At 41.7% G+C, this 15,525-nt stretch overlaps 1 protein-coding gene across 5 annotated transcripts in view; it reads left to right on the top strand.

The window, feature by feature from the left end:
• Positions 1-15,525, top strand: part of MACROD2 (mono-ADP ribosylhydrolase 2) — a 913,271-nt gene that overhangs the window by 678,826 nt on the left and 218,920 nt on the right. The gene's annotated exons all lie outside the window — the stretch shown is intronic.

Below are 15,525 nucleotides of genomic sequence, written 5' to 3'. Positions count from 1 at the left end.
TTCAAATAAAGACATTCACTAAGAAGGTAGGGCAGAGACAGGGTGCCTCACAGGAATTAGTATATGGAAGTGAATATTATCATAATGAAGGTGGAAGCCAAGCTCTGAACTCCTTACATAAATGCCCTGAAGTCATGGGAGCCAGCATAATCTCCTTTCCAGAATTCAGAAAGACCTGATAATATGAAATGACTTCTCTAATAGCAAGGCTTGGTGATAAATCTTTCAAATCAGGGATGACCAATCAAAAGAGGAAGACAAAGTGATCTGGCCCACCACAAACTTGTTAATCTGTTCTGAACAATATGCAGATTTTTTGAGCAAGAAAGGAAATAAAAAATAATTAAAGGCACAGAGGTTAATGGAGAACTGGGATAAAATGCAACCATGACTTTGCCAAAGACATTGTTTCAGATATTACCTAATACCTTTCTTTGATAATGGGCTTGACTTCCTATTTGAAGGGAAAACATTAGATCTTACCTGCATTTTGATAAAGCACATGATGCAATATTATGTAGGAAATTTTCATTAGCTGAAGAAGGTGGAGATCTGTAGAAAATTATATGATGACTGGCCAAGGTTGTGGAGGTGATGAGATGCCTACAACAAGCAGTGGGCTAGAGAAAGGTCATGGTTCTCAAACTTTGGCTGTGGTTTTGATTTTCTTTGTTATTTCCACTGATAGCTTCAGTGTGAGAGTTAGATGAAACTGATGGAATTTGTTGATGAAAGTTGTGGGGCTTTTGCTATTCATAACAATAAAAGGTAACGTTGAAGACTGAGTAACAGAAACATGATTAAATTTGCAGGGCAGTTATAAGGTAATACACATTGTGGTTAATGAAAACTTCTGCTGTATCATGTAGATTCATCAGCTGGAAATGGCAGAGGAAAAAGACTCAGGGTTATTAAATCACACAATGACTGAGAATGAGCAATGTGATGAAGCCATGGCCAAGGCAAATGCAGTCTTAGGAGGTATGGTATGAAATATTCTAGTAAAAATAGGGACATAGTCGTGATGTGAAAGACACTAGAGAAACCTGGTCTTGAAATCAGTGTACCGTTGTGATTGCTTGTGTTTAAGAAGGATGAACACAGACTGGAGCTGGAAAACAACAGGGAGACCTTATTTATCAAGAGGAAGATAAAAAAATTTCGCTTGTTAAACCTAGCAAAAGTAAGCTGAGAGCGGGGATATCGTTGCTCTCTATAAATACATCAGGCAGATAAACAGCAAGAGCAGCTGCTGAAGCTGGAGGGTAATGTTGGCACAGGAGCAAATGGAGATAAACTGGCCACAAATGAGTTGAAGCTGGCAAGAAGGTGTTTAACTATCAGAGTGGAGAAATTGTGAGCAACCTGTCCAGCAGGGGACAAAATAGGTTCGTTAGTTTTAAGACAGAGCTTAATCACTTTATGGAAGGGGGTTCATGACTTGGTTGCCAGTGGCAAAAGGAGGCTGAACTCGGAGAGGTAGAGTTAGAATCATAGAATAGTTTGGGTTGGAAGGGACCTCTAAAGGTCATCTAGTCCAACCCCCCTGCCGTGGGCAGGGACATCTTCAACTAGGTCAGGTTGCTCAGAGCCCCGTCCAGCCTGACCTTGAATGTTTCCAGGGGTGGGGCATCCACCACCTCTCTGGGCAACCTGTGCCAGTGCTTCACCACCCTCATTGCAAAAAAATTTCTTCCTTATATCTAGTCTAAATCTACCCTCTTTTGGTTTAAAACCATTACCCCTTGTCCTGTTGCAACAGGCCCTGCTAAAATGTTTGCCCCCATCTTTCTTATAAGCCCCCTTTAAGTACTGATATTGGCTGCGATAAGGTCTCCCCAAAGCCTTCTCTTCTCTAGGCTGAACAACCCCAACTCTCTCAGCCTTTCTTCACAGGAGAGGTGTTCCATCCCCCTGATCATTTTTGTGGCCCTCTTCTGGACCCGCTCCAACAGGTCTGTGTCTTGCTTGTGCTGAGGGCTCCAGAGCTGGAGGCAGTACTCCAGGTGGGGTCTCACCAGAGCAGAGCCGAGGGGCAGAATCGCCTCCCTCGACCTGCTGGCCACGCTTCTTCTGATGCAGCCCAGGATATGATTGGCCTTCTGGGCTGCGAGCGCCCATTGCTGGCTCATGTCCAGCTTTTCATCCACCAGTACTCCCAAGTCCTTCTCGGCAGGGCTGCTCTCAGTCCCTTCATCCCCCAGCCTGTCTTGATACCGGGGGTTGCCCCGACCCAGGTGCAGGACCTTGCACTTGGCCTTGTTGAATCTCATGAGGTTCACACGGGCCCGCTTCTCGAGCTTGTCCAGGTCCCTCTGGATGGCATCCTGTCCCTCTGGTGTGTTGACCACACCACTCAGCTTGGTGTCATCTGCAAACTTGCTGAAGGTGCACTCAATCCCACTGTCGTATGTCATTGATGAAGATATCAAACAGTACCGGTCCCAGTCCGGACCCCTGCGGGACGCCACTTGTCACCGAGCTCCATCTGGACATTGAGCCGTTGATCACTACCCTCTGGATGCGACCATCCAACCAATTCCTCACCCACTGGACAGTCCACCCATCAAATCCATACCTCTCCAGTTTAGAGAGAAGGATGTTGTGGGGGACCCTGTCAAAGGCCTTACAGATAGACGACATCTGTAGCCCTTCCTGTGTCCACTGATGTAGTCACCCCATCATAGAAGGCCACTAGATTAGTCAGGCAGGACTTGCCCTTGGTGAAGCCACGCTGGCTGTCTCGAATCACCTCCCTGTCCCCCATGTGCCCTAGCATAGCTTCCAGGAGGATCTGTTCCATGATCTTCCCAGGCACAGAGGTGAGACTGACTGGCCTGTAGATCCCCGGGTCTTCCTTTTTTTCCTTTTTAAAAATGGGAGTTATGTTTCCCCTTTTCCAGTCAGTGGGAACTTCACCAGACTGCCACGACTTCTCAAATATGATGGATAGTGGCTTAGCAACTTCATCCGCCAGTTCTCTTGGGACCCGTGGATGGATCTCATCAGGTCCTATGGACTTGTGCACCTTCAGGTGCCTTAGATGGTCTCGAACCTGATCTTCTCCCACAGTGGGCAGCTCTTTATTCTCCCAGTCCCTGCCTTTGCCTTCTGCATCTTGGGCGGTGAGGCTCGAGCACTTGCCAGTGAAGACCGAGGCAAAAAAGTCATTGAGTACCTCCGCCTTCTCCATGTCCCGGGTAACCAGGTCTCCCATTTCATTCCGGAGAGGGCCCACGTTTTCCCTCATCTTCCTTTTATCCCCGATGTACCTATAGAATCTTTTCGTGTTGCCCTTGACGTCCCTGGCCAGATTTAATTCTATCAGGGCTTTAGCTTTCCTAACCTGATCCATGGCTGCTCGGACAATGTCTCTGTATTCCTCCCAGGTTACCTGTCCTTGCTTCCACCCTCTGTAGGCTTCCTTTTTGTGTCTGAGTTTGTCCAGGAGCTCCTTGTTCATCCATGCAGGCCTCCTGGCATTTTTGCCTGACTTCCTCTTTGTTGGGATGCATCGCTCCTGAACTTGAAGGAGGTGATCCTTGAATATTACCCAGCTTTCTTGGGCCCCTCTTCCCTCCAGGGCTTTGTCCCATGGCACTCTACCAAGCAGATCCCTGAAGAGGCCGAAGTCTGCTCTCCTGAAGTCCAGGGTAGTGAGCTTGCTGTGCACCCTCCTCGGTGCCCTAAGGATCTTGAACTCCACCATTTCGTGGTCACTGCAGCCCAGGCTGCCCTTGAGCTTCACATTCCCCACCAGCCCCTCCTTGCTGATGAGAACAAGGTCCAGTGTAGCACCTCTCCTCGTTGGCTCCTCTACCACTTGGAGAAGGAAGTTATCATCAATGCATTCCATGAACCCCCTGGATTGCTTATGCCCTGCCGTGTTGTCCCTCCAACAGATATCAGGGTGGTTGAAGTCCCCCATGAGGACCAAGGCTTGTGAGCATGAGGCTGCTCCTATCTGTCTACAGAGGGCCTCATCCGCTCGCTCTTCCTGGTCGGGTGGCCTGTAGCAGACCCACACCGTAATGTCACCTGTCCCTGCCTTCCCTTTAATCCTGACCCATAAGCTCTCGGTCGGCTCCTCATCCATCCCCAGGCAGAGCTCCATGCATCCAGCTGGTCATTGACATAGAGGGCAACACCCCCTCCTCATCTTCCCTGCCTGTCCTTCCTGACGAGCCTGTATCCCTCCACCCCAACACTCCAGTCATAGGAGCCATCCCACCACGTCTCCGTGATGCCAGTGAGGTTGTAGCCCTGCAGGCGTGCGCACGTCTCTTAACTCCTCTTGTTTATTCCCCATGCTACGTGTGTTTTCAGAGGCATTTAAGTTGGGCCCCCAGTGAAGCTGTCTTACTGGCTGGAGTTCCTTTGTGCTGCTCTTCAGGCGCTCTCCTGCTGACCTGCGTTCCTGAGTTGTAGAGTCCGAGTTGCTCTTTGTCTAAATTTTCGAACGGGAACACCTAATGCTACAGTGTTAATTCTGTATTTAAGCAGCCGAACAATAGTCTGGGTTTTTTGCGTTTTGGTTTCTCCAGGAAGTACTGGCATCTGCTTGGATTTAGTGAGATATCTGTAGAACTCAGGCTTTCACATAGTTACCTCGGTATTTAAACACATTGAGGAAGTTAACTACTAAGAAGAGCTGCTACTGCAGCAAAATATTTGAACATCATAAATCTACAGAAGCCAGATGTGAGGTTTCAGAATCTGAACCTCGGTGTTTTAACAGAAATAAAAATTTTCTATCTACTCTGTTATTTCTTTAGTTAATATTTATAAAAAGCGCATTGCTAGGATCTGTACAGAGTTACTAAAATGGATCTGTCAGATTCCCTGTGTTATTCCTATCTATTCAGGATACTGGTACAGGGTTGTAATTTTCAGAGGAACCCGTTGGAAGTATACATTGACATTTCTGAATGGCCATATTCCACATTCTCAATATTTGTGTTTTTTTAGATGCATGTAGTGGGTGAGGCTCACAAGCTTTAGAAATGTTCAGAAATATATTTCAAGCAGCTTTACAAAACACAACTGTAAAATCTTGACAGTATTAATTCCTCTGACAGTAAAATAATATCTAACTGATAAACAAATGAAAATATTTTTCATCACTCCCCCACCCCTTCTGGTAAAAAACCAAACACACACCTCCCACCTAGAAAAACCCACAAACCCCCCCAAAAAACCAACTCCCAGAAATAGAATTTTTCTTCCAAGAGTGGAAGAAATAAGGAAGTGATTATACAGATAAGGTAATATACTTTATCATTCCCCACAGTTTAAAAATTAGCATTGTACTGGACTGGAACAGAATCTCAATCAACTATTTAGATGGTAGTTAGCTAGAAAAAGGGTGCACTGGCATGTATATCCTCCTGGGCTGAATGTGGCAACAGCAGAAGTTTATGCAATTTTCCACTCACGTGGTCTGGTTTGATCATTGCTGAAACAAAGGACAGCATTTTTTCCTCTTCCCTGTTGTGTTTCTACATTATTTCTTGGTATTAAAAAGGAGTTTTGAAGAAGTTCATTTAAATCAGCCAAAACTTGTGCTTGGCCTAGATCCCCCTAAACTTCCTTGTGTGTAGATTTATTCCAGATGGTTTACATGTTCCCAGTTTAGTATCCACGGCGAGTGACACTGAAAGAGTATTTGCTACACCAGTTGCTATCACTTTAAATCGTAGCAATAAAGATATTCAGTAAGTATATTACAATACAGCCCCAAACCAGTAACAGTTTCAAATAATGCATTAAGAAATGTTAGCACATTTTAGTTGCTATCCTTCTAGGTTGTTACACACAATGTAACTTTGATAGGCATTTGACAGAAAGTGCCTGCAGGTCATCTTTTGTTACAGGCTGTGGAATATGTAAAAAAATTAGAAATGATGAAAAGGATGTATCTTATCCTGTGAGGGAATGTGAATGAGTCTGCCTTCTTTTCCTCAGTACCATTTTGCCCTCTGCATATTGAACTATATTTTTATTTTAGACTTCCTTCTACTCCTGCAGCAGCTGATTGCGCACATCGTGCTGTAGTATTCCACAGAATAAAGCTCTAAACCACTTCACGCCTTGTTGAGAATGTTGTGCCGTTGATATATCTGGTAAAAGGCTGGTAGATGGTACCGTAATCCTTGGTTAGCAGAGCTGCAGATCACAGGAACAAAGAGTAGATTGCTCTGTAGTCTGTAATAAAATCTTTATTTACACATAATATTTTTACAGTTCTTTTTATAAAATGATTCAATGTTTTCCAATTGTCAGCAGCTCCACTTAACCTGTCGGTTAACCTGTAACCTCCTTAATAAAGGTTTCTGAGGAGAAGGCTTAACAAATGCAAATTTCCTTTCAGAATTCCCAAGAGAGGTTGCCTATAGGTGAAAACCGAAACAATGATAAAAGATGCTTCTGAGGACAACTTGTAAATCTGCTAAATGCCATAGTAACTGTATGTCGGATTCTATAATCAACTCTTTCAGAAGAAAAATAGAGATGTTCTCATTAAAACATTTCTATTATGTAGGCTAATAGCTTGGGTGGTGTTCTAGAGGGATTTTATTTTCTTGTTTTGTTTTGGCAGAATTGAATAATTTTAACAGAAGACAGTGTTGTAAGTGAATCATCTTGCATGATAATGCTGAAAAGGGCTTTCTTGTGAATCTGAACAGAACTGGCTCAAGTATTTGAAAAATGGCATCAAGACTAATAAAAAATAAATGTTATTGCACAGATATGGCAAAATGTCAAGGACATATGTACACTTAAGCAGCATTAATGAGGATGAACTTTGCTCATATGCAGGGTTTTTTGATAAAGTAAAAATTTGAAAAGTCATTGTGTTTAAACCATTTTCATTTAAAAGAAAAAAAGTTGGAGAAGGACTGAATTTCTTCACTCTGGTGGTAAAAATACAGCGCTTTTCACCTTACAGACATATGCTCCACTCTGTTCCTTGGTTCTTATGGACCCATCCCAAATAAAATTCTTCAATATAATCCAGAAAAAAAACCACGGAGAGGACCATAGTTATTCCCAAAATCCTCACGGGTCTTATAGTTCATTTTCTGAGCGATGTTCTCCCATCCCTTCCCGTTTCACTTTCAGGACTGGCATCAGGAAAACAAATAGAGACTGGCAGGGGTGTGGGAGGGTCTCAAGGCTGCTCCTTCCAGGACCTCTACTTTCAGCTGAGGTGGCAGCACAACCAGTTGTGTTCTTGCGAGCCCCAGGGAGTAGCAGAGCAAAATGGTTAGAGCGATTGGCTTTTTGGTGGTGCTACATATTTAAAAGAGGAAAGGAGAAGAGAGACATAACATTGTGACAAGATGATGTCACATCTTAGGTTATTTTTTTCCCCTCTGTGTCATTGTCTTACGGCTTTTTTCCTAGAGTTTCCCATACAGGCTTTTTCTGTAGTGGCCAGAAATCATTATCATTTGACAACTGTTCGTCTCTGTGAAATTAACTGAATAGTCCAGTGCCAGGTATCCATTTCACAACACAGAAAGCGTTATCGTCGTTGGCAGTAATTAGTGTACTTGTCGGCAGCCTCACAGGAGATGTGAAGGATTGAATGGTCGGGGGGGAATGGTCACCCCTTGATGTCTCTGTGGAGAGGCATGTTGGCAGAGCATTAAGCTCCATGTCATAAAAGTGGATGAATAGTATTTCCTTTCCAGGCTTTTGTAATTTATTTTAGCTATTTCAATTTTTTAAAATGCATAGAAAATAAAAACCTTGAGATAGCATTAAAAGGTCTTAACCGGGGTCTGTTTGCATCCTGAAAGCCTGTCTCTAACTGTCAGTGTTAGGGGGGTTCTTTTTTTCCCACTTCTCTGTTCTCACTGAGTAAAATCACTTGTGCTTACATGTAGAAGTCTCTCTGTACCCATTAAGGAAGAAGGCCCAGGTCTTCTAGATCTCTGGTGGATGTTTTGGGTGTTTGCCGTGTTGTGAAAGGCATTGGAGTTTATTCTTATGTCTCTTCAAATTTCCAACAGAGCAAAAACTAGTAGTGATGATGGTGGCTTGTTGTCTAGATCTGTGGTTTAGATTTGTGCATCACATCAATATGCAACAGCAAAATTAACATATAATGTCCTAGCATGTATAATTTAGGGAGGGCTGGTTTCAAGATCTGTAGTTGACGTAGTCCATTATATCCCATTTTATGACCTCCTTTCCTATGCCAAAAAGTTTGCCAAGCATTCACTAGCTACAGGGTTTTTTTTCTCAAGGATGCACAGATGGCATGTGCTTTGGACAAATCACAGCTAAGTAGAAAAAAGATGCTGTTGTTTCAAGGAGCTTCATAAGGATGTTGTGTCACACCATATGTAGCAGAACTGAGAAGATGGAAAAAAAAATGATGGATGCTTGTAAAAGAGAGAAAGGATCATATGGTGGCCAAGAAAGCTGCCTTGAGAACTAGTGCCTGTTTGGGCCTGTGAATGAGTCATCCTTGCATGACTTTAACAGAACTTCTTCACGTGTCCGAGGAGAAATATTAAGATCTGGCTTTCAACAGCAAAACGACTAGAGCCAGCATTAGTGAGAAAGCTAAGTTACCTCAAATAGGATGCTCAAAAATAGCGGACATTTCTTTAGCTTATCCTTCTCCTTGTCCCCAGTTCCCTGTCTGTAAGTTGTACTGCAATATTGCTTGTTCATCCTGCTGGCGTAAATCCATGAATGTCTGTAAGGCTTGGAGAAACACCATACTTGGATACTAGGGAAAAGTTAACATTTTTTAAGAATATTTTTAATAGCATGCAGTTAGCAAGATGGGGATGTGGGAAAGTGTACTTACATCTCTAGTTCCTCCTCGTGTTCAGAGGTACAGAATATTAAACCTGTGCTTGTATTGTGAACGTTAGTATTCTGTGTACTGGTTAAAGGATTAACAATGTGGAAAAACACAGTATATGATCATATACTTGTATGATTCAACTTATTTAGCTCTTTCCTTCTGAGTGCATTAGCAGACTTCGTGTGTGTTTAAGGCAGTAAACGAAGCAAACAGGAATCTGTTTCCTACATGGGGATATAACATACAGAGGACAATGTCAAGAGCAAGTTACCAAAGGTTTGTGTAGGTGCATTCTTGCAGGCAAGGGGTGGATGATCTTACTCCACTGTGTAGTGTGGGCTGCCAAATAAATGTTGTGGTCTTTCCGAATGACAGGACGTACACAAGAAGCCTGTGGCTGCATTAAAACTTCCAGGCTATCAAAATGATTTGCTACAAGAATGAGACATTCATTCACTCACCTTGGGGAGAGTCCATATGACGTGGGAATTTGTTAACAGCATGGCAAAGCTTGTGCTTACACACGAGGACAACAGAAAGGGATTTGTGCATTTAATACCTGTTATCACTTTTCCTGATCTGAGTTCTGAATGGCTCCAATTATCTTTTGCTTATTCAACTACAGAAATGTTTTCCTGGATATTGAATGAGCATTGAGTCCTATTTCCCAAGCTACAGGGAAAGGACTGATCTGATATGAGGGAAGTAGAATGGAGCAAGTATCATGCTTTATACACCTTACTCCTCATCAGATCAGCATTGCCAATACAGTTAGTTAAACATCCACCAGGTATCTACATGAAACTTCTTGTGTTCAGTCCCTGGAAACACTTGGAGAAGTGTCTGAAAGATGAGATGAATTTGCAGGGTGTTTACTTCAAAAGAGTGTTTTGTTCAGAAGGAGCAAGCGGATGACTCCTGAGACAGGTGGGATACATTTTAGTGCCGTTCCCAAAATTTGAGAAAGGCGATGGGGGATACAAAGTAGGATGTAGGAGGACACATTTCTGACCATGTGGGCATAACGCCAGCATGATTCTAAATATGAGAATAGAGATATAATGTAGTGTTTAAAAAAAAAAAGTCACCACAAGCCCTTTATAACCCCCGAGAAATTTATTAGCATCATGTTCGTCCAGAGTCAAATCAGGAGTTACACGTGTTTATGTACTTGTTAGATGTTTACATCTAATGTAGTTTAGATGTTTATATCTAATGTAGTTGTAGTGCTTGATACAGGAGCACTGCAGTAAGTCACAGAAGGGAAGCAGGGAGAGCTTTCCTTCCTTTGTGAAAGCAAGGAAAGTTGCTCAGTGACCGCTCAGTACTGGCATTATGTCTTACAGACATTTGCATCTCTAAGGGAGGAAAGCAATGATTATTTTATTAGAAAAAAAGAGTAAGACCATCTTCTGGATAAGGAGAGATTAGAGTGCATTTTGGAATGAAAGATCAGATCTGTCTGGACACCTGGGAAACTTCAAAGGAGAGATTAGCTATAAAAGCTTGTGTGCTCAGGGAAGATGGAGCCACGTGAGGGTGAGCTCTGACAGGTGCTTCCAAGGGTTTTCTTTTCTTGGAAGCTCTCCATGGGGAAACTCTCCCTTACAGGGAAATTTTCTGACAAAACTCAGATGTAGGTGCTGTCTCACAGATACAACCTTAGGCATAAACTATGCACAGAGAGTGAAACTGTGCAATAAGCAGAGAGATGTATAAAGGAGACAGCATAATTAAAGCATTGCTTTCCTTTAATTTCTTCACCTATGTCTTTTATAAAGTTGTGTAACTGTGCTGCTTACTAGAGATATTCCAAATAAAATGCTTTTATTTTTGTTCATCTTAAATTGGCTTTAAGCTGTAGCACCATTTTAGCTATGTGAGCCAGATGGGAAAGCTTGGCACTGTGGGGGTCAGGAGAGGAAGCAGTGTCACTCAATGAGCCTGGCACGTGTTTGTAAAATATCAGGGTGCCTACATGAAATCAAAGTCTTCAGGGAGCATGCTGCACATGCTGCTAGTCTAAACATTATTTTACTCATCTTTTTCTTGTATTTTAGGAGCACAGTGTGGCCAAACCACTGAGCTGGGGGGATATTCTGTGATTTATCTGGATTTGGTTCCAGCAAGTGTGACTTAAAGATCATTAAATGGACTGAGCTTTTGGCCAGGTTCTATTATAGTTTCGTTACAGAAGTTTGAATTGAATGCAGTAAAAGGCAAGCTCTGCTTTTACCTAGGAGCCTTGTTATGCGGAGAGAGCCATAACCTACAATTCACAGTTTGTTAGAAAGGGTTTGGTAGGACCTTGAAGTGAAAAATATGTACATGGGTAGAATCCTGTCATGCTGTTTTCTGTTTGAATTCATCCAGCCTAGAAAGGCTGAGACAAGCTGCTGATTGTTTTCTAGTCTGCCTTGTCAAACCTCACTTTGCATGTGTGCAATGTCATTCTGTTAAAAGCCTTTAGGATTTGCAAGCCTTGCTTGCTTTCCCAGATTTGCCAAAAACAACTGTCCTTTCCTAGTTTTTTCAGTATTAGCCGGAATTTACACTTTTGCTGCTTTGATTTGAGTATTACCTTGTGAAGCTGTAAGAATTAACGTAATAAAGTATGTTTTCTTCTTTACTTAAAGGGCATTTTTAGTTTTATTGGAAAAGGTGTTTGTGCTAATTGCCTGTCAAACCCTAATATTTCATTTTTAGTTCTTCTGAGAACCTTCTAAAAATGCTGCAAGTTTCCTCCCTGGGGCAAACAGCAGCATCATTGAAACCAACGCATAATTTAAAGTCAAATAGCGGATCTGTAAAATGATAAATACTGCTTTACATACAGCATTAGGTGTATGCTGTGACTGTCCTTACATACTTGTTTTGGTGCCTAGGATGATAATGCACAATATCCGAAGAGGGTGAGCGATGTTATTAGGTGCCTGTGGATATGGTAAACCGATGATGGGACTTGCAAATATCTGTTATCCTCACTGCACCATGCATCCCTAGGTTTGTAACAGATATCTATGAGATAACATCGTAAACATCTCTTCTGCTAAAACTGTCTTTTATGGCAGTAAAACAGATAGGGGTGTGGGCTTCCACCATGCAGATATTCACTGCAGTGTGATGGTAAGTTGTAGGAGGAGACAATTGCACTATTTTTTTGTTATAGCAATATGAATGCTTGCCAAAACCATTTATATAAATCGATGCATGCACAGCTACAAATCCTAAGCATTTAGACCGAATTAGTAGTATTTTGATCAACTCCTATTGTTTCTTTATAACATTAATCTTTTATCAACCTGTGCAGCAAAACATTTTATTGAGTCTTTTTGCTTTTATACATATTTCATTTTTAAAAAGGACAGTCAGCGTTCATTATTACATAGGTCCACGCTGCTAGTTGGGGAAGGGAAGAAAGCTTTTTTTTTCTTTTTTTTATTCTTATTGGAGGATATTGGGGAAGTTTGGAAAAAATATAAAAGGTCAGTTTTTCACAAAGAATGTGATGTGGTCTGGCAAATTTGCACCTGCACTGTTGCATTGTTACCTTAAAGGCAAGTTTATTGGAAGAAAAAAATACGTGTACATTTTTAAGGCATATTTGATATGTGCAGAGGAACTCAAAATGGTCACCCAGAAGAAGCCAATGGGTAATCACACTTGTACTAAGGCTCCTTAGTTAAGCTGCTTGGAAGTTGAATGGCCTCAGGCACAACTTACTCATCTTATTAAGGGAGAAGGGAGAAAGTCAGTGTACATTTTCACAACCCTGAAAGGAGTCAGAAATTTTTAGGTGTTTCATCCAACCTTAGGGCTAATGCTACTTATTTTGCACTGTATAATCATAGTTACTGTTCCCCAAGGCAGCAAAGACAAACAGTGCAGAAAGCCTGTGAAATAGCAAAGGCTGAAGTAATGAAAGACCCTAATTTTCCTACTTTTTTAATGAAATCTCAGAAATTAATTTTTAAGTCTGTTTTCTTTTATAAAGAGATATACAGAGGGAGCTTATTTTTTATATTATTATGTATTTTTTGAAGATTACTTTCCCTAACCTCTGGCAGGTTTGGGGTGCAAAGCATGGATTTTTAAGTGGATTTCACAGGAATGTATTGACGTATGCCTCAATTGGTGGGAAGAGTGAAAGACATGACTTTAAAAGTGTGATCCTAAAAGTCTACAGGAGACTTTTTTTTTTTAATTATTATTTGCATCGTTTCTGCTTGGAAGCATCTGAGGCTAAAGGAGTTGTGAATTACCTTAAGCCTACTCTTTTTTTTTTTTTGCCTTCTGCATTTTGCCTAATGTTGCATACATGATGCAGTTAGTAGAATCTAACTTCTTGTGAGGGACTGTCCTGGTTTCGGCTGGGATAGAGTTAATTTTCTTCCTAGTAGCTGGTACAGTGCTGTGTTTTGGATTTAGCATGAGAATAATGTGATAACACACTGATGTTTTAGTTGTTGCGAAGCAGTGTATACTAAGTCAAGGGCTTGCCAGCTTCCCATACTCTGCCAGCAAGGAGGTGCCCAAGAAGCTGGGAGGGGGCACAGCCAGGACAGCTGACCCCAACTGGCCAAAGGGATATTCCATACCATGTGACGTCATGCTCAGTACATAAACTGGAGGGAGTTGGCTGGGGGCAGAGACTGCTGCTCAGGGACTGACTGGGTGTTGGTCAGCAGCTGGTGAGCAATTGCATCACCTCTTGGTTTTTTGTTTGGGTGTTTTTTTTTTTCCCCTACCTTGGTTTTGTTCCTTCCCCCCCCCCGTTCCATTACAATTTATTATTGTCGTCATTGTTGTTGTTATTATTCTATTATTATTTCAATTATTAAACTGTTCTTATCTCAACCCACGAGTTCTCTTACTTTTGCTCTTCTGATTCTCTCTCCCATCCCACCGGGGGTCGGGGGGGAAGGTGAGCAAGCGTCTGTGTGATGCTTAGTTGCCGACTGGGGTTAAACCACGACAGGGACAGACCAAGCTCTCCAGGATGTCATGTTTAAAATCTGGAATGAGATTATTTTTATTGCTGGCAAATGCAGCTAAAGGGCATGGAAGAATTTAGTTGTTCATGATACAACCTTCCAGATTTTCATCTCCTCATTGAACCAGGCTTGTTTTCTTCATTAAGTTCATATAGTAACTTATTTTAAACTTTCTTCAGCCTAGCATGTAATTAAACTCCGTGCTCGTAAAATGAAATGTTGGTTGTATCAGGGTTTTGCTAATATGAGATGCTGCTGCTTTTTTTTTTTTTTTTTTTTTTTTTTACCTTGCCTGTAAATATTTTTCTGATGTCAGATGAAGGTAGAATCGCCTGTTGATTTTCTGGACTATGAAATGTCTCTTGAAACACCACAATTCAGATTTTTTTTATATGTCCCTTCAGTATTTGCAAGAGTATAATTATCTTCTCTGAGGAAGAACCTGGTGAAATAATTGCATTGTAATTTGGAAGTTGATTCCTCTTCTTTATAGTCTGCTAATCCAGCTGAGAGGCAGCTCACGTTGCACTGAAGGCTTTAGTCTGTATTTCTCTCCAGCTTTTTTTTGTTACTGCTCACCATTGATTGCTTTAAATATTGCTTCTGTTCTTTTGTTAAGATTACGCTTTGTTTTCCATGTGTTCTTTTACAGCTTTGTAGTATTCTTTCTCATATTCCTAAGTAATTTTGAGAACCCAAATGCCTTGCACAGCATGTTGTTGTCTATATGAATGCTGCATGCAGGTAGAGGACTTTCCATTAGGTGCATCATGTTTCCATCAGGTTCCGTCAGAAAATCTGATGTAACCACTGTCAAACCACTGGTGGTCCTCTTTGGCCCCGTGCTTTAGTCAGCATTGGCTCATTTAAAGAGACTGAGACTATGATTTTCAGAAGGATGATTGAGACTCTGTTGTCAGGTTTTGTTTCTGGACTCAAAGGACCAAACGCTAGCTGTATGGCGAGTACGTCAGTGGAGTTGTTCTGATTTTACTCCTGTGACTGAAATCAGAATCTAATCTCACTTTTTCTACTCTGCTGTCTTCATCAGAGTAGAGAAATGTTGTGTTTGATAGTCATAGGTCAGAGCTCATCTGTCTACATTGGAAAGACATTTTTCACTCCGTCAAAGATTTTGCGGGTTTGCAAGCAGGCATAGCTGTTTTTTTGCAGAGAACATGTTTTTTTTGCAACTGCTGAATTCTCCAGTACTGACCTAGGGCTGAGTGTCTGTTCCTCATCATCTGCTCAGAGTGTGCCAAATATTGGGAACAAGGTAGCAGCTGAAATTAGAAACAGCCTTTGTCAGGAAACTTTTCTTCTGTGAGAAATAGAATTGTTGGAGATGCTTCCTCTCCCACATCTATGTTCCCTACAAATTTTAGACTTAACACTGTCCTGAGTTTTCATTTCTCTATGTTTTATTATTAGCAAATGTCTATTCACAGTTGTGAGATGATTTTCCTTTGTGAGTTCATCAACTTGTATTGTTGCATGGCTGTTTTGATGACTGTTGGAGCTAATGCTTCAGGCCCAGGAGGATGTAAACCAGTGAGTAATCCCAGCTCACTATTTGAATTATGTATGTAGCTATTGGCTGCCATCTCCCATTTAACAGTGTACTTCCGGATAATGATTCTTCTGATTATAGACTTTTTTGATATATAAAAATGTACTTCTCTGACTAGATCATAATTAAGCCAG

The sequence above is a fragment of the Aptenodytes patagonicus genome, chromosome 3 (assembly GCF_965638725.1).
Source record: "Aptenodytes patagonicus chromosome 3, bAptPat1.pri.cur, whole genome shotgun sequence".
Taxonomy (NCBI): domain Eukaryota; kingdom Metazoa; phylum Chordata; class Aves; order Sphenisciformes; family Spheniscidae; genus Aptenodytes; species Aptenodytes patagonicus.
Note: the sequence above shows the minus strand (reverse complement) of the source record. Positions and strands in the feature narration are given on the sequence as shown.